Below are 22,048 nucleotides of genomic sequence, written 5' to 3' on the forward strand. Positions count from 1 at the left end.
CTGTGATACACCTGCCAGAATGCTCCTCCCCTTCTTCGAAAAACAGAATGTTCCCCCCTGTGCTTCACATGACAGAACTCTTCTGCTTGCTTTCACTTGAAACAACTCTCCTCCCTGTTCCTCACCTGGCAGAATATTCCTCTCTGTATTTCCCATGGCCAAATGCTCCTCCATGTTCTTCGCATGGCTGAATACTCCTCCTTGTTCTTCACATGGCAGAATGCTTCTCACTGTGCTTCACAAGGAAGAATGCTCCTCCCTGTTCTTCACATAGCAGAATGCTCCTCCCTGTGCTACACTTGGCAGAACACTCCTGTCTGTGCTAAAACTGGCAGAGTGCTCCTCCCTGTTCTTCACATGGCAGAAAGCTCCTCCCTGTACTTCACAAGGCACTATGCTCTTCCCTGTTCTTCACATGCAGAATACACCTCCCTGTACTGCACCTGACAGAATGCTCCTCCCTGTTCTTCACAAGGCAGAATGCTCCTCCCTGTTCTTCAAAAGGCAGAATGCTCCTCATGTGCTTCACATTGCAGAATGCCCCTGCCGGTGCTCCACATGGCACAGTGCTCCTCCCTGTACCTCACACGGTGCAATGCTCCTAGCTTTTCTTCATATGGCAGAATGTTCCTCCTTGTTCCTCATATGGCTGAATGCTCCTCCCTGTTCTTCACATAGCAGAATGCTCCTCTCTGCTCTTCACTTGGAAGAATGCTCTTCCATATGCTGTACCTGGGGGAAAGGTCCTTTCTTTTCCTCACAATGCAGAATGCTCCTCTGTGTTCTTCACATGTCAGAATGCTCCAACATTTTCTTCATATGTCAAAATGCTCCTCCCTGTTCTTCACATGGCTGAATGCTCCTCCCTGTTTTTCACCTGGCAGAATGCTCTTCCCAGTTCTTCACATGGCAGAACACTCCTCCCGCTTCTAAATCTGGCAGAATGTTCCTCCATGTTCTTCACCTGGCAGAATGCTCCTCCGTGTACTTCACCTGTCAGCATGCTCCTCCATGTTCTTCCATTGCAGAATGCTCCTCGCTGTTCTTCAGATAGCAGAATGCTCCTCTGTGCGATACAAGGCAGAATGATCCTATCTGTTCTTCACTGGGCAGAATACTGCACCCTATTGTGTACAAGACAGAATGATCCTCCATGTTCTTCACATTGCAGAATGCTCCTCCCTGTTCTTCACATGGAAGAATGCTCCTCCTTGTTTTTCACCTGGCCAAAAGCTCCTCCCTGTTCTTCACAAGGCATAATGCTCCTCCCTGTTCTTTACATATAGAATGCTCCTCCCTTTGCTGCACATAGCAGAATTCTCCTCCCTGTGCTGCATCTGGCATAATTCTCCCCCTGTTCTTTACAAGGCAGAATGTTCCTCCCTCTTCTTCACAAGGCAGAATGCTCCTCCCTGTTCTTCAAATGCTAGAATGATCCTCCCTTTTCTACACATAGCAGAATGTTCCTCCCTGTTTTACACTTGAGAGAATGCTCCTATCTGTGCTGAGACTGGCAGAATGCTCCTCCCTCTTCTTCCAAAGGCAGAATGATCCTCCCTGTTCTTCACATGATAGAATTCTTCTCCCTGCTTTCACATGGCAAAACTCTCCTCCATGTTCTTTACATGGCAGAATGCTCCTCTCTGCACTTCACCTGGCAGAAATTCCACCCATTCTTCACATGGCAGAATGCTCCTCCCTGTGCTGCACCTAGCAAAATGCTTCTCCCTGTGCTTAACATGACAGTATTCTCCTCCATGTTCTTCACAAAACAGAATGCTCCTCACTGTTTTCCACATGGCAGAATGCTCCTCCCTGTGCTTCACATGGGAGAATGCTCCTCCTTGTTCTTCACTTGGCAGAATGCTCCTACCTGTTCCTCAAATTGCAGAATTCTCCTACCTGTGCTTGACAAGGCACAATGCTCCTTTTTTACTTCACCTGGCATAATGCTCCTATTTCTTCATCACCCAGCAGAACACTTCTTAGTGATCTACACATTGCAGAATGCTCCTCCTTGTTCTTCACCTGGCAGAATACTCCTCCCTGTTCTTTACATGGTAGAATGCTCCTCCCGGTACTCCACATAGCAGAATGCTCCTCCATGAGCTTCACTTGGCAGAATACTCCTCCGTGATATTCACTTGGCACAATGCTTCTCCCTGTGCTTCACATGGCAGAATGCTCCCCCCCTGTGCTGCAAAGGGCAGAATGCTCCTCTCTTCTTTGAATGACAGAATGTTCCTTCCTGTGCTGCCCCTGGAGAATGCTCACCCTTGTGCTTCAATGGCAGAAGCTCCTCCTTGTTCTTCACATGGCAGAATGCTCATCCCTGTTCTTTTCTTTTTTTTCTATTGTAAACAAATGGGATACATGTTGTTTCTCTGTACTTGGAGTAAAGGCATAACATTTGTGAAATCATAAATTTACATAAGGTAATGGTTGATTCATTCTGTTATTTTTTCTTTCCCCCCACCCCTCCCATCCCTCTATTCCCTCAATAAGTTTTCCTTCCTCCATTCTTGCCCCCTCCCTAACCCTAAATCTAACCTTAACACTAAACCCTCCCTCCCCCCATTATGTGTCATCATCCACTTATTAGCGATGTCATTCGTCCTTTGGGTTTTTGAGATTGGCTTATCTCACTTAGCATAATATTCTCCAATTTCATCCATTTGCCTGCAAATGCCATAATTTTATCATTCTTTATGGCTGAGTAATACTCCATTCTATATATATACCACAGTTTCTTTATCCATTCATCAACTGAAGGACATCTAGGTTGGTTCCACAATCTGGCTATTGTGAATTGAACAGCTATGAACATTGATGTGGCTGTATCTCTGTAGTATGCTGATTTTAAGTCCTTTGGGTATAGGCCAAGGAGTGGGATAGCTGGGTCAAATGGTGGGTCCATTCCAAGTTTTCTAAGGAATCTCCACACTACTTTCCAGAGTGGCTGCACTAATTTGCAGCCCCACCAGCAATGTATGAGTGTACCTTTCTCCCCACATCCTCGCCAACACCTGTTGTTGCTTGTATTCTTGATAGTCGCCATTCTAATTGGGGTGAGATGGAATCTTAGCGTACTTTTGATTTGCATTTCTCTTATTACTAGAGATGTTGAACATTTTTCCATATGTTTGTTGATTGCTTGTAGATCTTCTTCTGTGAAGTGTCTGTTCATTTCCTTAGCCCATTTGTTGATTGAATTATTTGCATTCTTGGTGTACAGTTTTTTGATTTCTTTATAGATTCTGGAGATTAGTATGATTGGCAAAGATATTCTCCCACTCTGTAGGCTCTCTCTTCACATTGCTGATAGTTTCCTTTGCTGAGAGAAAGCTTTTAGTTTGAATTTTTCCCAGTTATTGATTCTTGCTTTTATTTCTTCTGCTTTGGACTCCTGTTGAGGAAGTCTGGTCCTAAGCTGACATGATGAAGATCTGGACCTACTTTTTCTTCAATAAAGGTGCAGGGTCTCTGGTCTGATTCCAAGGGCCTTAATCCATTTTGAGTTTAGTTTCGTGCATGGTGAGAGATATGGGTTTAGTTTCATTTTGTTGCATATGGATTTGCAATTCTTCCAGCACCATTTGTTGAAGAGACTATCTTTTCTCCATTGCATATTTTTGGCCCCTTTGTCTAGTATGAGAAAATTGCATTTATTTGGGTTTGTGTCCATATTCTCTATTCTGTACCATTGATCTACCTGTCTATTTTGGTACCAATATCATGCAGTTTTTGTTACTATGCTTTGTAGTAGAGTTGAAGATCTGGTATTGTGATACCCCCTGCTTCGCTCTTTCTGCTAAGGATTGCTTTAGCTATTCTGGGTTTCTTATTCTTCCAGATGAATTTCATAATTGCTTGGTCTATTTCTGTAAGTTACATCTTTGGGATTTTAATTCGAATTGCATTGAGCCTGTATAGCACTTTAGGTAGTATGGCCATTTTGACAATATTAATTCTTTCTATCGAAGGACATGGGAGATCTTTCCATATTGTAAGGTTTTTAAATTTCTTTCTTTAGTGTTGTATAGTTCTTATTGTAGAGGTCTTTCACCTCTTTTGTGAGATTGATTCCCAAGTATTTTATTTTTTTCAATGCTACTGTAAATGGGGTAGTTTTTCTGATTATTCTTTCCAAAGATTCATCACTTATGTATAAAAATGCATTATATATATATGCATTGATCTTTTATCCCACTACTTTACTGAATTCACTTATGAGTTCTAAGAATTTTCTGGTGGAATTGACTGGTTCCTATGAGTATATAATCATATCATCAGCAAATAGGGATAGTTTGAGTTCTTCTTTTCCTATTCATATCCCTTTAATTTCTTTGATCTGTCTAATTGCTCTGGTAGACTTTCAAAAATGATATTGAATAGAAGTGGTGAAAGAGGGCATCCCTGCCTTGTTTCAGATTTTAGGGGGAATGCTTTCAGTTTTTTGCCATTTAGAATGATATTAGCCATGGGCTTAGCATAAATGGCCTTTACAATGTTAAGGATTGTTCCCACTATCCCTATTTTTTCTACTGTTTTGAGCATGAAGGGGTGCTGTATTTTATCAATTGCTTTTTCTGCATCTATTGAAATAATCATGTGATTCTTGACTTTAAGTCTATTGATATGGTGAATTACATTATTGATTTCCTGATGTTGAACCAACCTTGCATCCCTGGGATGAAGCCCACTTTATCATGATGCACTATCTTTTTAATATGTTTTTGTATGCGATTTGCTAAAATTTTGTTGAGAATGTTTGTGTCGATGTTCCTTAAGGATATTGGTCTGAAATTTTCCTTCCTAGATGTGTCTCTGCCTGGTTTAGGTATCAGGGTGATATTGGCTTCATAGAATGAGTTTGGGAGGGGGTTCCCTCCTCTTCTATTTTATGGAATACTTTGAGAGGTATTGGAATAAGCTCTTCATTAAAGGTTTTGTAGAACTTGGCTGAGAACCCATCTGGTCCCGGACTTTTCTTTGTTGGTATGCTTTTGATGACTTCTTCTATTTCATTACTTGAAATTGTTCTATTTAAATTGTGTATGTCCTCCTCGTTCAGTTTAGGCAATTCATATGTCTCTAGAAACCTGTCGATGTCTTTGAAATTTTCTATTTTGTTCGAGTATAGATTTTGAAAATAGCTTCTAATTATGTTTTGTATTTCAATCGTGTCTTTTGTGATATTTCCTTGTCCATTCCGAATTTTAGTGATTTGAGTTTTCTCTCGTTTTCTCTTTGTTAGTGTGGCTAAAGGGTTATAAATTTTGTGTATTTTTTCGAAGAACGAACTATTTATTCATCAATTTTTGTATTGTTCCTTTTGTTTCAATTTCGTTGATTTCAGCTCTGAGTTTAACTATTTCCTGTCTTCTACTGCTTTTGGTGCTGGTGTGCTGTTCTTTTTCTAGGGCTTTGAGCTGTGATGTTAGGTCGTTTATTTGTTGAGTTTTACTTCTTTAATTAAATGCGCTCCACGAAATAAATTTCCTTCTAAGTACTGCTTTCATAGTGTCCCAGAGATTTTGATATGATTTTTCTTTATTCTCATTTACCTCTAAGAATTTTTTTTAATTTCCTTCCTAATATCTTCTGTTATCCATTCATCATATAATAGCATATTGTTTAATCTCCAGGTGTTGGAATAGTTTCTGTGTTTTACTCTTTCATTTATATCTAACTTCATTCCATTGTGATCTGATAGAATACAAGGTAGTGTCTCTATCTTCTATTTGCTAACATTAGCTTTGTGGCATAATATATGGTCTATTTTAGGGAAGGATCCATGTGCTGCTGAGAAGAAAGTGTATTCGCACTTGGTTGGATGGTATATTCTATAAATGTCTGTTAAGTCTAAATTATTGATTGTATTATTGAGCTCTATGGTTTCTTTGTTCAATTTTTGATTAGAAGATCTGTCCAGTGGTGGGAGAGCCATGTTAAAACCACCTAGTATTATTGTGTTATGGTCTATTTGGTTTCTGAAATTGAGAAGGATTTGTTTGACATATATGGATGAGCCACTCTTTGGGGCATAGATGCTTATGATTGTTATGTCTTGCTGATTTATGCTTCCCTTAAGCACTATGAAATGTCCTTCTTTATCCCTTCTGACTAACTTTGGCTTGAAGTCCACATGATCTGAAATGAGGATGGATACTCCAGCTTTTTTGCTGAGTCCATGTGCATGGTATATTTTTCCCCATCCTTTCACCTTTAGTCTATGGGTATCTTTTTCTATGAGGTGAGTCTCTTACAAAAAACATATTGTTGGATGTTTCTTTTTAATCCAATCTGCCAGTCTATGTCTTTTGATAGATGAATTCGGGCCATTAACATTCAGGGTTATTATTGAGATATGATTTGGTTTCCCGGCCATTTGGTTTATTTTTTAAATTTTATTTATTTATTTGTATGACACAACTTGGTTCCTCCTTTATTTGACAATTCCTTTAGGATAATTCCTCCCTTTGCTGATTTTCTTCTTTGTTTTTCATCTCTTCCTCATGGAATATTTTGCTGAGAATGTTCTGTAATACTGGCTTTCTTTTTGTAAATTCTTTTAGCTTTTGTTTATCATGGAAGGATTTTATTTCATCGTCAAATTGGAAGGTAAGTTTTGCTGGGTATATGATTCTTGGTTGGCATCCATTTTCTTTCAGGGTTTGAAAAATGTTGTTCCAGGCCCTTCTAGCTTTTAGGGTCTGGATTGAAAAATCTGCTGATATCTGGATTGGTTTCCCCCTGAATGTAATTTGGTTCTTTTCTCTCACAGCCTTTAAAATTCTGTCTTTATTTTGTATGTTAGGTATTTTCAGTATAATGTGCCTTGGTGTGGGTCTGTGGTAATTTTGTGTATCTGGAGTCCTATAAACCTCCTGAACTTGATTTTCCATTTTATTCTTCAGATTTGGGAAATTTTCTGATATTATTTCATTGAATAGATTGTTCATTCCTTTGGTTTGTTTCTCTAAGCCTTCCTCAATCCCAATAATTCTTAAATTTGGCCTTTTCATGATATCCCATAGTTCTTGTAGATTCTGTTCATGATTTCTTATCATCTTCTCTGTTTGTTCAACTTTGTTTTCAAGGTGAAATATTTTGTCTTCAATATCTGAGGTTCTGTCTTCCAGGTGTTCTATCCTACTGGATATCCTTTCTATGGAGTTGTTAATTTGGTTTATTGTTTCCTTCATCAAGGATTTCTGTTTGGTTTTTTTTCAATATCTCTAACTCTTTATTGAAATGATCTTTTGCTTCCTGTATTTGCTCTTTTAACTGTCAATTGGTGTGATCATTCAATGCCTGCATTTGCTCTTTCATCTCATCATTCAGTGCCTGCATTTGCTCTTTCATCTCATCGTTTGCTTCCCTGATCATTTTAGTTATGTAAATTCTAAAATCCTTTTCTGTCATTTCTTCTGCAATGCTGTCATGGGTTTTATTGATGTAACATCTAGATTTGTTTGGGGCATTTTCTTCCCTTATTTTCTCATATTGTTCAGGTATCAGTGGACCGCTGAGATATTGCAGATTTCCTCTATTGACTTACAATGTCCCTGAAGATTTCTAGTACATCCCCTCTTAGCCTTCAGTAGGCTGAAGTCTTGGAGGAAGTTGATAATATGGTGCTCCACAAGGAAGCTGTCTCTCGATGGGTGTGGACTTCAGGTGGGGTATATTCCCTGCTAGTGGGCTGAGGTGCCTCCACTTGTTGACCAATGGTCATCCAAAGGGGATCTAGGCTGCGGGCTGAGGCAAGGCCTGTTTGGGCCTGTGTCTCTGGTTTTACCGTCCTTGTGGGAAAACCTCACCCAGCAGGGAAGACTTAACTGGTGGGGAGGTCTCGCTGGTCAGTTCCCCTCCTAGGGGTTCCCCTCAATCTACCGCTACCACCTGGGCTGGGCTGCCTTCCGGTACAATGTTCCCACGGGCCCGGACCTACCTCCTGAGCCTGGGAGCCTCACTCTTCATAGACAAGTCTCCTTAGGCCTCCTCTCCTCAGAGAATCTGCCCGCATTCCTGGAACCTTCGCTCCGCCCCTAAGCATGTCTCTGTGTGGCTCTTCCACCAAGAAGCCGCCTAGGACCCTGCTCTGCACCTAATCATCTGGCTATGTGGCCCCTTCTCTGAGCAGCCACCTGGAGCCCCGTACAATTGCTCCAAGTCCCAGAGTCATGCCACATGCCTCTTCCTGCAGACAGCCACTTGGTGTTCTGGTGCGGTCACTAGGAGTCCACGCAACACACTGCCTGCCTCCTCCTCCCGCCAACCGCCCATAGCCCTGGGCAGTCACTCTGAGTCCAAGTGACCCGCCTCATTCCTCCTCCTCCTCCAGGTAGCCCCCTGGTTGTTCAGGAGCAGTCAATCTGTGTCGCTCTGAGTCACTCTGAGTCCACATGACCCGCTGCACACCTCCTCCGGGCAGCTTCCCGGAGCTCTGGTGTGGCCACTCGAGACCAAGTGACCCACCACGCTCCTCCTCCAGGCAGCCCACCGGTGTTCAGGAGCGGTCGCTTTGAGTCCAAACAACTCACCACTTGCCTCCTCCTCTGAGCAGCTACCTGGAGCTCTGATGCAGTCACTGTGAGTCCAAGTGACCCGCCGCACTCCTCCTCCTACTCCTCCAGGCAGCCCCCCATGTTCAGAAGCAGTCTTTCTGAGTCCAAACAGCTCGCCATGCAGCTCCTCCCCCGGTGTTCAGAAGCAGTCTCTCTGGGTCTAAACAGCTCGCCATGCAGCTCCTCCTCTGGCAACTGCCTGTAGCTCTGGTGCAGTCACTCCGAGTCCAAGCGACCCCCCGTGCTTCTCCTCCTCCTCCTCCTCAGGGCAGGCCTTGGCATTCGGGAGTGGTCGCTCTGCGTCCACATAGCTCTCCTCACTGCTCCTCCTCTGGGCAGCCACCCAGAGCCCCAGTGGTTGCTCCAAGTCCAAGCGCTGTGCTGAGCAGCCTCCTCTATGATGCTCCCAGTTGTTCGAGCTCGCTGCCCCAGCGGGGGAAGGGGTGTCTTGCTCGGCAGCTCTACTTCACAAAGTTCCTTGTGTTCCGGGACTACTGCCCCAACCGGGACGCCTCCCAATGGGAGAGTCTCACCCGGCTGTTTTGAGTTGGTCCCAAGTCTCTCAGTATCTCCTCTTTTGAATCCTGAGTCCTGGAGCAACATGAAATGCAGCCACCCTCTAGTCCACCTTGAAAACCATATCTCATCCCTGTTCTATGCATGGAAGAATGCTCCTCCCTATGCTTCTTATGGCAGAATGCTCCTCCCTGATCTTCAACTGGCAGAATGCTCCTTCCTGTTTTTCACATGGCAGAATGCCCCCTCCCTGTGATCTACCTGGCAGAATGCTCCTCCCTATGATACACATGGCAGAATGCTACTCCCAGTCCTTCACCTGGTAGAATGCTCCTCCCTGTTTTTCACCTAGCAGAATGCACCCCACCGGGTTTCACATGGCAGAATGCTCCTCCCTGTAGTGCACCAGGCAGAATATTTCTACCTGTGTTGGACAAGGAAAAATGCTCCTCCCTGCTCTTCACAAAGCAGAAGGCTCCTCCCTCTTCTTCACATGGCAGAATGCTCCTCCCTGTTGTTCACATGGCAGAATGCTGCTCCCTGTTCTTCACATGTCAGAATGTGCCACCATGTCCTTCAGATGGCAAAATGCTCCTCACTGTGCTTCATATGGTAGAATGCTCCTCCCTGTTCTTAACAATGCAGAATGTTCCTCTCTGTTCTTCACATGGCAGAATGCTCCTCCCTGTTCTTCAGATGGCAGAATGTCCTCTCAGTGCTTCAAATTGCAGAATGCTCCTCCCTGTTCTTCACAATGCACAGTGCTCCTCTCTGTGCTTCACATGGCAGAATGTTCCTAACTGTTTTTCACCTGGCTGAATGCTTTTTCCAGTGCTTCACCTGGCAGAATGCTCCTACCTGTTTTTCACATGGAAGAATGTTCCTCCCTGTTCTTCACATGGAAGAATTCTCCTCCATGTTTTGCACCTGGCAGAATGCACTCCCTCTTATTCACATGGCAGAATGCTCCATTTTTACTTCACCTGGCTGCATGAGCCTCCCTGTTCTTCACCTGGCAGAATGCTCCTCCGTGTTCCTCACATGGCAGAATGCACCTACCTCCCTGTTCTTCACATGGCAGAATGCTCCTCCAGTGCTGAACCTTGCAGAATGCTCCTTCCTCTTCATCACAATGCAGATGCAGAATGGACCTCCCTGATTTTCACATGGCAGAATACTCCTCCCGTTTCTCCACATGACAGAATGCTCCTCCCTATGCTGTACCTGGAAGAATGCTCCTCCATGTCCTTCACCTGGCAGAATGCGCCCCTCTGTTCTTCACATGGCAAAATGCTCCTCCCTGCTGTTAACAAGGTAGAATGCTCCTCCTTGTGCTTCACATGACAGAATGATCCTCCCTGTTTTTCTTATGGAAGAAAGCTCCTCCCTGTTCTTCACATGTCAGATGCTCCACCATGTTCTTTACATGGCACAATGATCCTCCCTGTAATTCACCTGGCAGAATGCTCCTCCCTGTTCTGTACATGGCAGAATGATTCTCACTGTTCTTCACATGGCCGAATGCTCCTCTCTGGGCTCCAAAATGCAGAATGCTCCTTCCTGTTCTTCAACTCTCAGAATGCTCCTCGTTGTTCTTCACCTGGCCTATGCCCCATCCTGCTCTTCACAAGTCAGAATGCGGCTCCCTATTATTCACATGCAGAATGCTCGTCCCTGTGCTTCACAAGGAAGAATACTCCTCTCTGTTCTTCACATGGCATAATGCTTCTGCATCTTGTTCACAAGACAGAATGCTCCTTTCTGTGCTTCGACTGCCAGAATGCTCCTTCCTGTTCTTCACATACCAAAATGCTCCTCGCTTTGCTGCACCTGGCAGAATATTCCTCCATGTTCTTCAAGTGGCAGAATGCTCCCACCTGTTCTGCACCTGACAGAATGTTCCTCCCTGTTCTTCACATGGCAAATGCTCCTACCTCTGGTTCACATGGAAGAATGCTCCTCCCTTTATTTCACTTGGCAAAATGCTGCTCCCAGTGCTGCATATGGCAGAATGCTCCTTCCTGTTCTTCTCCTGTCAGAATGCTCTTCCCTATTCTTCACATGGTGGAATGCTCCTCCCTGTTCTTCAACTGGCAGAATGCTCCTCTCTGTTCTTCACATGGAAGAATGCTCCTCCCTATGCTGTACCTGGCAGAATGCTCCCTTCTGTTCGTGCCAGTGCACAATGCTCCTCCTTGTTCTTCACATTTCAGAATGCTCCTCTCTTTTTCTCACATGTCAGAATGCTCCTCCCTGTTATTCACATGGCAGAAAGCTCCTCCCTGTTCTTCACCTGGCATAATGCTCCTCCCAGTTCTTCACATGCCTCAATGCTCCCCCTGTTCTTATCCTGGCAGAATGCTCCTGCCTATTCTTCACCTGACAGAATGCTCCTCCATGTTCTTCAAATAGCAGAATTCTCTTTCCTGTTCTTCACATGGAAGAATGTTTCTCCATGTGCTTCACATGGCAGAATGCCCCTCCCTGTCCTTCACCTGGCAGAAAGCTCCTCCCATTTATTCACAGATCAGAATGCTCCTCCCTGTCCTTTACCTGGCAGAATTATCCTCCCTTTCTTCACATGGCAGAATGCTCCTCCCTGTTCCTCATCTGGTAGAAAGCTCCTCCCTGTGCTTCACATGGGAGAAGCTCCTCCTTTTTCTTCATTGGCAGAATGCTCCTTCCTGTTCCTCGCATGTCAGAATTCTCCTCCATTTTCTTCACTTGGCAGAATGCTCCTACCTGTACTTCACAAGACAGAATTCTCCTCCCTGTGCTTCACATGACAGAATGCTCCTTCCTCTTCTTAACATATTAGAATGGAACTCCCTGTGATTCAATGCCAGAATTTTCTTCCTTTTTTTATTTATGGCACAATGCTCCTCCCTGTTCTTCACATAGCACAATGCTACTCCCTGTGCTGAACCTGGCAAAATGCGCCTTCCTTTTCTTCATATGGCAGAATGCTTCCCACTGTGCTAACAAGGCAGAATGCTCCTCCCTTTGCTGCACTTGGCAGAATTCTCCCTGTTTTGCACCTGGCAGAATGGTCCTTTCTGTTCGTCACAAGGCAGAATGCTCCTCCCTGTCTTCACTTGACAGAATTCTTGTCCCTGTTATTCACCTGCCAGAATGCTACTCCTTGTTCTTCACAAGGCAGAATGCTCCTCCCTGTGATGCACCTAGCAGAATACTTTTCCCTGTGCTTCACATGACAGAATGCTCCTCCCTGTTCTTCAACTGGCAGAATGCTCCTGTCTGTTTTTCACATTGAAGAATGCTCCTGCCTGTTCTTCGCATGAAGAATACTCCTCCATGATTTGCACCTGGCAGAATTATTCTCACTTTACTTCATCTGGCAGAATGCTCCTCCATGTTCTTCACATAGCAGAATATTCCTTCTGTTCTTCACATGGCACAATGCTCCTCACTGTGCTTCACATGACAGAGTTCTCCTCCCTGTTCTTCAATACACAGAATGCTCCTCAGTGTTTTCACATGGCAGAATGCTTTTCCCAGTGCTTCACATGGCAGAATTCTGTTCTTTGTTCTTCATCTTCTTTGTTCTTCATTGACAGAATGCTCCTCCCTGTTCTTCACATGTTAGAATGCTCCTTCCTGTACATCAAAATACACAATGCTCCATCTTTACTTCATCTGGCAGAATGCTCCTCACTGTTTGTCACATGACAGACTGCTCCTCTCTGTTCTTTACCTGCCAGAATGCTCCTCCCTGTCCCTCTCCTCGCAGAATGCTCATCCCTGTGCTTCACATGAGTGAATTCTCCTCCCTGTTCTTCAAAACGTGGAATGCTCCTCACACTTTTCACATGGCCAAATGTTGCTCCCTGTGCTTCACATAGCAGAATGCTCTTCCCTCTTCTACACTTGGAAGAAGGCTGCTCCCTGTGCTGCAGCTGGCATAATCCTCCTCCCTGTTGATCAAAACGCATAATACTCCTCCCTCTTTTTCACGTGGCAGAATGCTCCTCCTTTTTCTTCACATGGCAGAATGTTCTTTTCTCTGATTCACAAGGCACAGTGCTCCTTCTTTACTTCACCTTGGCAGAATGTTCCTCCTGTTTCGTCACCTGGCACATTGCTTCTCATGGTGCTTCAAAAGGCAAAATGCTCATCCCTGTTCTTCACATGGCACAATGCAACAAACTGTGCTTCACATGGTAGAACGTTTTTCCCTGTTCTTCAAAAGCCAGAATGCTCCTCCCTGCGCTTGACATGGGAGGACCTCCTCCTTGTTCTTCAAGTGGCAGAATGCTCTGCCCTGTTCTTCGCATAACAGAATTCTCCTCCCGGTGTGTCACGTGGCACAATTGTCCTCCCTGTTCTTCACCTGGCAGAATGCTCCTCACGGTGCTTCACAAGGCAGAATGCTCCTCCCTGCTCCTAACAAGTTAGAATGCTCCTCCCTGTTCTTCACTGGCACAATGGTACTCCCTGTGCTGTACGTGGCAGAATTCTACTACCTGTTCATCACATGGCAGAATGCTTCTCACTGTGCTTCACAAGGCAGAATGCTCCTCACTGTTCTTCACAGGGCAGAATGCTCCTCCCGGTTTTCCATATGGCAGAATGCTCCTCCCTGTTCCTCACATGACAGAATGTTCCTCCCTGTTCCTCACATGACAGAATGCTCCTCCCTGTTCTTCACCTGGCATAATGCTCCTCCCTGTTCTTCACATGGCATAATGCTCCTCCCTGTTCTTCACAATGCAGAATGCTGCTCCCTGTTCTTCACATGGAAGAATCCTCCTCTCTGTTCTCCATATGGCAGAATTCTCCTCCCTCTTTGTCACCTGGCAGAATGCTCCTCTTTGTGCTTCGCATTGCACAATGCAGCTCAGCTCCCTGTTCTTCAACTGGCAGAATGCTCCTCCCTGTTGTTCACATGGCATAATACTCCTCCCTGTTCTTCACCTGGCAGAATGCTCCTCTCTTCTCTTTACATGGAAGAAATCTCCTCCTTGTGCTGCACCTGGCTCAATGCTCCTTTCTTTTTGGCACAATGCAGAATACTCCTCCTTGTTCTTCTAATGGCGGAAGGTTCCTCCCTGTTCTTTACATGGCAGAAGATTCCTCCCTGTTCTTCACCTTGAAGAATGCTCCTGCCTGTTCTTCACCTGACAGAATGCTCCTCCATGTTCTTCAAATAGCGGAATATTCCTTCCTGTTCTTCACATTGAGGAATGTTTGTCCATGTGGTTCACATGGCCGAATGCTTCTCCCATTTCTTCACATGGCAGAATGGTCCTCGCTGTGCTGCACATGGAAGAAAGCTCCCCCCTGTACTTCACATGGCAGAATTATCTTCCCTGTTCTTAAACTTTCAGAATGCTCCTCCCTGTTCTTCACATGGCAGATTGCTCCTCCCTATGCTTAACTTGGCAGAATGCTCCTCCCTATTCTTCACCTGGCAGAATACTCCTGTGGGTCTTGTCCAACCAGAATGCTCCTCCCTGTCCTTCACCAGGCAAATGCTCCTCTCTGTTCTTCACTTGCAGAATGCTCCTCCCTGTTCTTCACATGGCAGAATACTCCTGCATGTTCTTCACATAGCTGAATGCTCATGCCTGTTCTTCACATGGCAGAATGTTCCTCCCTGTCCTTCACCTTGCACCAAGCTCCTCCCATTTCTTCACAAGGCAGAATGTTCCTCCGGGTTCTTCACCAGGCAGAATTCTCCTCCCTGTTCTTCACATGGTAGAATTCTCCCTGTTCTTCACATGGCAGAATGCTCCTCTCTGTGCTTCAAAAGGCAGAATGCTCCTCCCTGTGCTTCTCATGGCAGAATGCTCCTCCCTGTTCTTTACCTGCCAGAATGCTCCTCCCTGTCCCTCTCCTCGCAGAATGCTCATCCCTGTGCTTCACATGAGAGAATTCTCCTCCCTGTTCTTCATAACGTGGAATGTTCCTCACTCTTTTCACATGGCAAAATGCTCCTCCCTGTGATTCACATGGCAGAATGCTCTTCCCTCTGCTGCACTTGGAAGAAGCCTCCTCCCTGTGCTGCAGCTGGCATAATCCTCCTCCCTGTTCATCAAAAGGCATAATACTCCTCTCTGTACTTCACATGGCAGAATGCTCTTTCCTCTGATTCACAGGGCACAATGCTCCTTTTTTACTTCACCTTTGCAGAATGTTCCTCCCGCTTCGTCACCTGGCACATTGCTCCTCATGGAGCTTCACATGGCAAAATGCTCCTCCCTGTTCTTCACATGGCACAATGCAACAAGCTGTGCTTCACATGGCAGAATTTTTCTCCCTGTTCTTCACAAGGCAGAATGCTCCTCCCGCTACTTCAAATGGCAGAAACCTTTTCCCTGTTCGTCACATGGCAAAATGCTCCTGACTCTTCTTCACATGGCAGAATGCTCGTCCCTCTTCTTCACATGGCAGTATACTCCTCCCTGTTTTTCACATGGTAGAATACTCCTCCCTGTGCATCATATGGCAGAATGCTCCTTCCTGTTGTTCAAATGGCAGAATGCTCCTTCCTGTGACTTTCAATTCAAAATTCTACTCCCTGTATTTACAAGGCAGAGTGCTCCTCCCTCTGCTGCACCTGGCAGAATGCTCCTCCCTGTTCTAAACCTGGCAGAATGCTCCTTCCTGTGCTGCACCAGGCATGATCCTCCTCCCTCACTTCAAAATGCAGAATGCTCATCCTTGTTCTTCACATGGCAGAATGCTCCTCTCTGTTCTTCACCTGGCAGAATGCTCCTCACTGTGCTTAACTATGAAGAATGCTCCTCCCCTTTCTACACAATGCAGAATTCTCCTCCCTTTTCTTCACCGGTTGAATGTTCCTCACTGGTCTTCACATGGGAGAATGCTCGTCCCTGTGCTTCACCTGACAGAATGCATCTCCGTGTTCTTCACATGGAAGAATGCCCCTCCCTGTACTGCACCTGGCATAATGGTCCTCCCTGTTCTTCAAATCGCACAATGATCCTCACCGTGCTTCACCTGCCATCATGCTCCTCCCTTTTCTTCACCTGACAGAATGCTGCTCCCTGTTCTTCACAAGGTGGAATGCTTCTGTCTGTTCTTCACCTGGTAGAATACTCCTCCCTGTACTTCACCTGGAAGAATGCTTCTCCCTGTGCTTCACATGGCAGATGCTCCTCCCTGTTCTTCCCATTGCAGAATACTTCTCTCTGTTCTTCACATGACAGAATGCTCCTCACTGTGCTTCACATTGCAGGATGCTCCTCCCTGATATTCACGTGGAAGAATGCTCTTCCCTGTTTTGCACATGGCAGAATGCACCTCCCTGTTCTTCATCTGGCAGAATGCGCCTCTTTCTTTTTCACATCACAAAATGCTCCTTTCTGTGCTACACCTGCCATAATGCTCCTCCCTGTGCATCACATGGAAGTATGCTTCTCCCTGTTCTTCAAAAGGCAGAATTCTCCTCCTTTTTCTTCACATGGCAGAATGCTGCTATGCGTACCTCACATGGCAGAATGCTTCTCCCAGTTCCTCACATGGGAGAATGCTCCTCCCACTGCTTTTCATTGCAGAATGATCCTTCCTGTTCTTCACATGTCATAATTCTCCTCCCTCTGCTGCACTTTGCAGAATGCTCCACACTGTGCTACACCTGGTTGAATGCAACTACCTCTTCTTCACATGCCAGAATGCTCCTACATGTACGTCACATGCCAGAATGCTTCTCCCAGTTCTTCACATGGGAGAATTCTCTTCCCAGAGCTTCACATTGCAGAATGATCCTTCCTGTTCTTCACATGGCTTAATTCTTCTCCCCATGCTTCACATGGCAGAATGCTCCTCTCTGTTCTTCACCTGGCAGAATGCTCCTCACTGTGCTTAACTATGAAGAATGCTCCTCTCCTTTCTACACAAGGCAGAATTCTCCTCCCTTTTCTTCACCGGTTGAATGCTCCTCACTGGTCTTCACATAGGAGAATGCTCGTCCCTGTGCTTCACCTGGCAGAATGCTCTCCCCTACTCCTCACATGGCAGACTGCTCCTCCCCATTCTACACAAGGCAGAATGCTCCTCCCTGTTCTTCACATGGCAGAATGCTCCTCCCTGTGCTGCACCTGGCAGAATGCTCTGCCTTGTTCTTCCCATCGCAGAATGCTCCTCCCAGTTCTTCAAATGGCAGGATGCTACTCCATTGTCTTCACCTGGCTGAATCCTCCTCCTTGTGCTTCATATGGCAGAATGCTCCACCCTGTGGTTCACATGGCAGAATGATCCTCTCTCTTCTTCACATGACAGAATGCTTCTCCCAGTAATTCACCTTGCAGAAAGCTCCTCCCTTTTGTTGACCTGGCAAAATGCCCCACTCCTGCTTCACATGGCAGAATTGTCCTCCTTCGTCCTCACCTGCTAGAATGCTATTCCCTGTTCTTATCAAGGCAGAATGCTCCTCCCTGTTCTTCACCTGGGAGAATGCTCCACCCTGTTGTCACCTGGCAGAATGTTCTTCCCTGTGCTTCACATGGCAGAAGCTCCTCCCTCTTCCTCAAAGCCGAATGCTCCTCCCTGTTCTTCACATGGCTAAATACTCCTCCCTGTGCAGCACCTGGCAGAAGGATCCTTCCTGTTTTCAAATGGCAGAATGCTCCCTCTTGTGCTTTTCAAGGCAGAATGCTCCTCCCTGTATTTACAAGGCAGAATGCTCCTCCCTCTGCTGCACCTGGCACAATGCTCCTCCCGGTGTTTCACCTGGCATAATCCTCCTCCCTGTTCCTCAATAGGCATAAGGCTCCTCCCTGTTCTTATGTTGGAATTCTCCTTCCTTTGATTCACAAGAAACAATGCTCATTCACTATTTCACCTGGAGAATGCTCCTCCCTGTTCTTGACTTGGCAGAATACTCCTCCCTGTGCTGCACATGGCAGAATGCTCCTCCCTAATCTTCACATGGCAGAATGCTCCTCCCTGCTCTTCACATGGCAGAATGCTCTTCCCTGTTCTTCATCTGGCAGCATGTTCCTCCCTCTTCTTCACATGGCAGAATGCTCCTCCTTGTGCTTCACATGGCAGAATGCTCCTCCCTTTGCTTCACCTGGCAGAATGATCCTCCCTCTTCTTCACGTGTCAGAATGCTCCTCCATGTTCTTCACAAGGCAGAATGCTCCTCCCTGTTCTTCCCATAGCAGATTGTTCCTCCGTCTGCTTCCACTGGCAGATTGCTCCTCCCTGTTCTTTAATGGCAGAATGCTCCTCCCTCTTCTTCACATGGCTGAATACCCCTCCCTCTGCAGCACCTTGCTGAATGCTGGTCCCTGTTCTTCACATGGCAGAAAACTTCTCACTGTTTGACACATCGCAAAATGCTCCTGCCTCTTCTTCACATAGCAGAATGCTCCTCACTGTACTTCACATGGCAGAACGCTCCTCTTGTTTTTCAAATGGCACGATGCTCCTCCCTGTTCTTCACATGGCAGTATACTCCCACCTCTTCTTCACATGGCATAATGCGCCTCCCTGTGCTTCATATGGCAGAATGCTCCTTCCAGTGCTACATGAGGCACAATGCTCCTTATGTTCCTCACCTGGCAGAATGCTCCTCACTGGTCTTCACATGGAACAATGCTCCTCCCTGCTCTACTCCTGGCAGAATGCTCCTCCCTCTTCTTCACGTGGCAGAATGTTCCATCCTGTGCTACATGAGGCAGAATGCTCCTTCTGTACTTCACTGCCAGAATGCTCCTCCCTGTTTTTCACCTGCAAGAATGCTTCTCACTGTTCTTCAATTGGCAGAATGCTCCTCCCTTTTCTTCACCTGGACAAATGTTCCTACCTGTGCTTCAATGGCAGAATGCTCCTCCCTGCTCTCTACCTGGCAGAATGCTCCTCCCTTTTCTTCACCTGGACAAACGCTCCTACCTGTGCTTCAATGGCAGAATGTTCTTCCCTGTCCTTCACCCTGGTAGAATGCTCCCCACTGCACTTCACAATGCAGAATGATCCTCTCTGTTCTTCACCTGGCAGAATGCTTCTCCCTGTTCTTCACCAGCCAGATGCTCCTGCCTCTTGTTCACAAAGATGAATGCTCCTCCCTTTTCTTCACCTGGAAGAATGCTCCTCATTGTTCTTCCCCTAACAGAATGCTCCTCCTTTGCTTCACATGGCATTATGCTCCTCCCTGATCATCACCTGGTAGAATGTTGTTCCCTATTCTGCACAAGACAGAATGCTCATCCCTGTTCTTCAACTGGCAGAATGCTTCTACCTGTTCTTCACTTGGCAGAAAGCTTCTCACTGTTTGTTACATGGAGGATTTTCCTCCGTGTGATTCACAAGGCGTAATGATCCTCCTTGTTCTTTAACTGGCTGAATGCTGCTCCCTCTTCTTCACAGGGAGAATGCTCCTGCCTGTTCTTCACCTGGCAGAATGCTCCTACCTGTTCTAAACCCGGAAGAATGCTCCTCCCTGTGCTTCACATGGCAGAAGCTCCTTCCTATTCTTCAAAGGGTGGATTGCTCTTCCCTGTTCTTCACATGGCATAAAATTCCTCCCTGGGCTTCACATGGCAGGATGCTTTGCCTGTTCATCAGTGGCACAATACTCCTCACTGTGCTTCACCTGGCAGAATGCTCCTCCCTGTTCTTCACATGGCAGAATTCTCCCCCCTTTCTTCACAAGGCAGAATGCTTCTCCCTGGTTTTCACATGGCACAAGGCTCCTCCCTGTTTTGAACCTGGCCGAATGCTCCTGCCTGTGCTGCAACAGGCAGAATGCTCCACCCAGTGCTGTACTTCACAGAATGCTCTTCTATGTTCTTCACAAAGCAGAAGGCTCCTCCCTGTTCTTCACTGGCAGAATGCTCTTCCCTTTTTTTCACATGGCATAATGCTACTCCCTGTTCTTCACCTGGCAGAATACTCCTGCCTGTTCTTCACATGGTGGAATGCTGCTCCAGGTGCTTCACCTGGTAGAATGCTCCTCCCTGTTCTTCTAATGGCAGAATGCTCCTCCTTGTGCCTCACATGGAAGAATACTCCTCCCTGATCTTCACTGGCAGAATGCTCCTCCTTGTTATTCACATGGAAATATGCTCTGCCTTATTGTGTACATGGCAGAATACTCCCCCCTGTTCTTCACATTGCAGAATGCGCTGCCTGTGCTTCAATATCAGAATGCTCCTCCCTGTTCTGCACTTGGCAGAATGCTCCTCCGTGTTCTTCACCTGGCAGAATGCTCCTCCATGTTCTGCACCTGGCAGAATGCTCCTCCGTGTTCTTCACCTGGCAGAATGCTCCTCTGTGTTCTTCACCTGGCAGAATGCTCCTCCATGTTCTTCAAATGTAGAATGCTCCTCCCAGATCTTCACATGGCAGAATCTCCTCCCTGTTCTTCACCTGGCAGAATGCTCCTCACTGTTCTTCCAGGCAGAAAGCTCCTCACTGTTCTGCTCATGGCAGAATGCTCCCTTTTGTGCATCAAAAGGCAGATTATTCCTTCCTGTTCTTCACATGGCAGAATGCTCCTCACTCTCCTGTACCTGGCAGAATTCTCCTCCATGTACTTCACAATGCAGAATGATCCTCTTTGTTCTTCACCTGGCAGAATGCTCCTCTTTGTACTTCACCAGCCAGATACTCCTCCCTGTTCTTCACAAAGAAAGCTCTTCCCATGTTCTTCACCTGGAAGAATGTTCCTCATTGTTCTTTCCCTAGTAGAATGCACCTCCTGTGCTTCACATGGCAGAATGCTCCTCCCTGATCTTCACCTGGCTGAATGCTGCTCCCTATTCTTCACAAGACAGAATGCTCATCCCTGATCTTCAACTGCCAAAATGCTTCTACCTGTTCTTCACATGGCAGAATGCTTCTCACTGTCCGTCACATGGAGGATGCTCCTCTCTTTGCTTCACATGGCAGAATGCTCCTCCCTGTGCTTCACAAGGCATAATTCTCCTCCCTGTTTTTCAACTGGCAGAATGCTCCTTCCTGTGCTACACCTGGCAGAATCTTCCTTCCTGTCTTTCACCTGTCAGAATTCTCCTTCCTGTCACCTGGCAGAATGCTCCTCCTTGTTCTTCACTGGTCAGAATGCTCCTCCCTGTGCTTCACTTGCCAGAAGCTCCTCCCTCTTCTTCACGTGGCAGAATGCTCCTCACTGAGCTCCACATGGCAGAATGCTCCTCCCTGTTCTTCCCATAGCAGAATGCTCCTCCGTCTTCTTCAACTGGCAGAATGCTCCGACCTGTTCTTCAATGGCAGAATGCTCCTCCCTGTTCCTCACAGGGCAAAATGCTCCTCTATGTTCTGCACATGGCTGAGTATTCCTCCCTGTGCAGCACCTGACAGAATACTCCTTCCTGTTCTTCAAATGGCAGAATGCTCCCTCCTGTGCTTTCAAGGGAGAATGTTCCTCCCTGTATATACAAGGCAGAATGCTCCTCCCTCTGCTGCACCTGGCAGAATGTTCCTCCCTGTGTTGCACCTGGCATAATCTTTCTCCCTGTTCCTCAATAGGCATAATGCTCCTCCCTGTTTTGCTCCTGGGAGAATGCTCCTCCCTTTTCTTGTCATGTTAGAATGCTCCTTCCTGTGATTCACAAGGCACAATTTTCTTTCTTTCCTTCACCGGGCAGAATGCTGCTCCCTGTTCTTCAAAAGGAAGAATGCTCCTCCTTGTTCTTCACATGTCAGACTGCTCCTACCTGTGCTACACTATCCAGCATTCTCCTTCTGTACTTCACCTAGCACAATGCTCCTCCATATCCATCACATGCAAGGATACTCATCATTGTTCCTCACATGGCAGAATCCTCCTCCCTGTGCTGAAAATGGCAGAATACTCCTCACTGTTTTTCACATGGCAGAATGCTCCTCCTTGTTATTCACCTGACAGAATGTTCCTACCTGTTCTTCACATGGAAGAATGCTCCTTCCTCTTTTGCACCTAGCAGAGTGGTCCTCCCTGTTCTTCACATGTTATAATAATCCTTCCAGGG

The 22,048-nt window shown here is 46.1% G+C and overlaps 1 long non-coding RNA gene across 1 annotated transcript in view; it reads right to left on the reverse strand.

The window, feature by feature from the left end:
- Positions 1-8,232: 8,232 nt before the first annotated feature.
- The window catches only part of LOC306647941, a 203,182-nt gene continuing 189,366 nt past the window's right edge, over positions 8,233-22,048 (reverse strand). Inside the window, exons 2-3 of the long non-coding RNA XR_013760220.1 lie at positions 8,466-8,556; positions 8,233-8,381 (exon numbers count right to left, since the gene is read on the reverse strand). This is a non-coding gene — a long non-coding RNA (uncharacterized lncRNA). The remainder of the gene's footprint in view (positions 8,382-8,465; positions 8,557-22,048) is intronic.

Source organism: Sciurus vulgaris, assembly GCF_902686455.1.
Source record: "Sciurus vulgaris genome assembly, chromosome: 17".
NCBI lineage: Eukaryota > Metazoa > Chordata > Mammalia > Rodentia > Sciuridae > Sciurus > Sciurus vulgaris.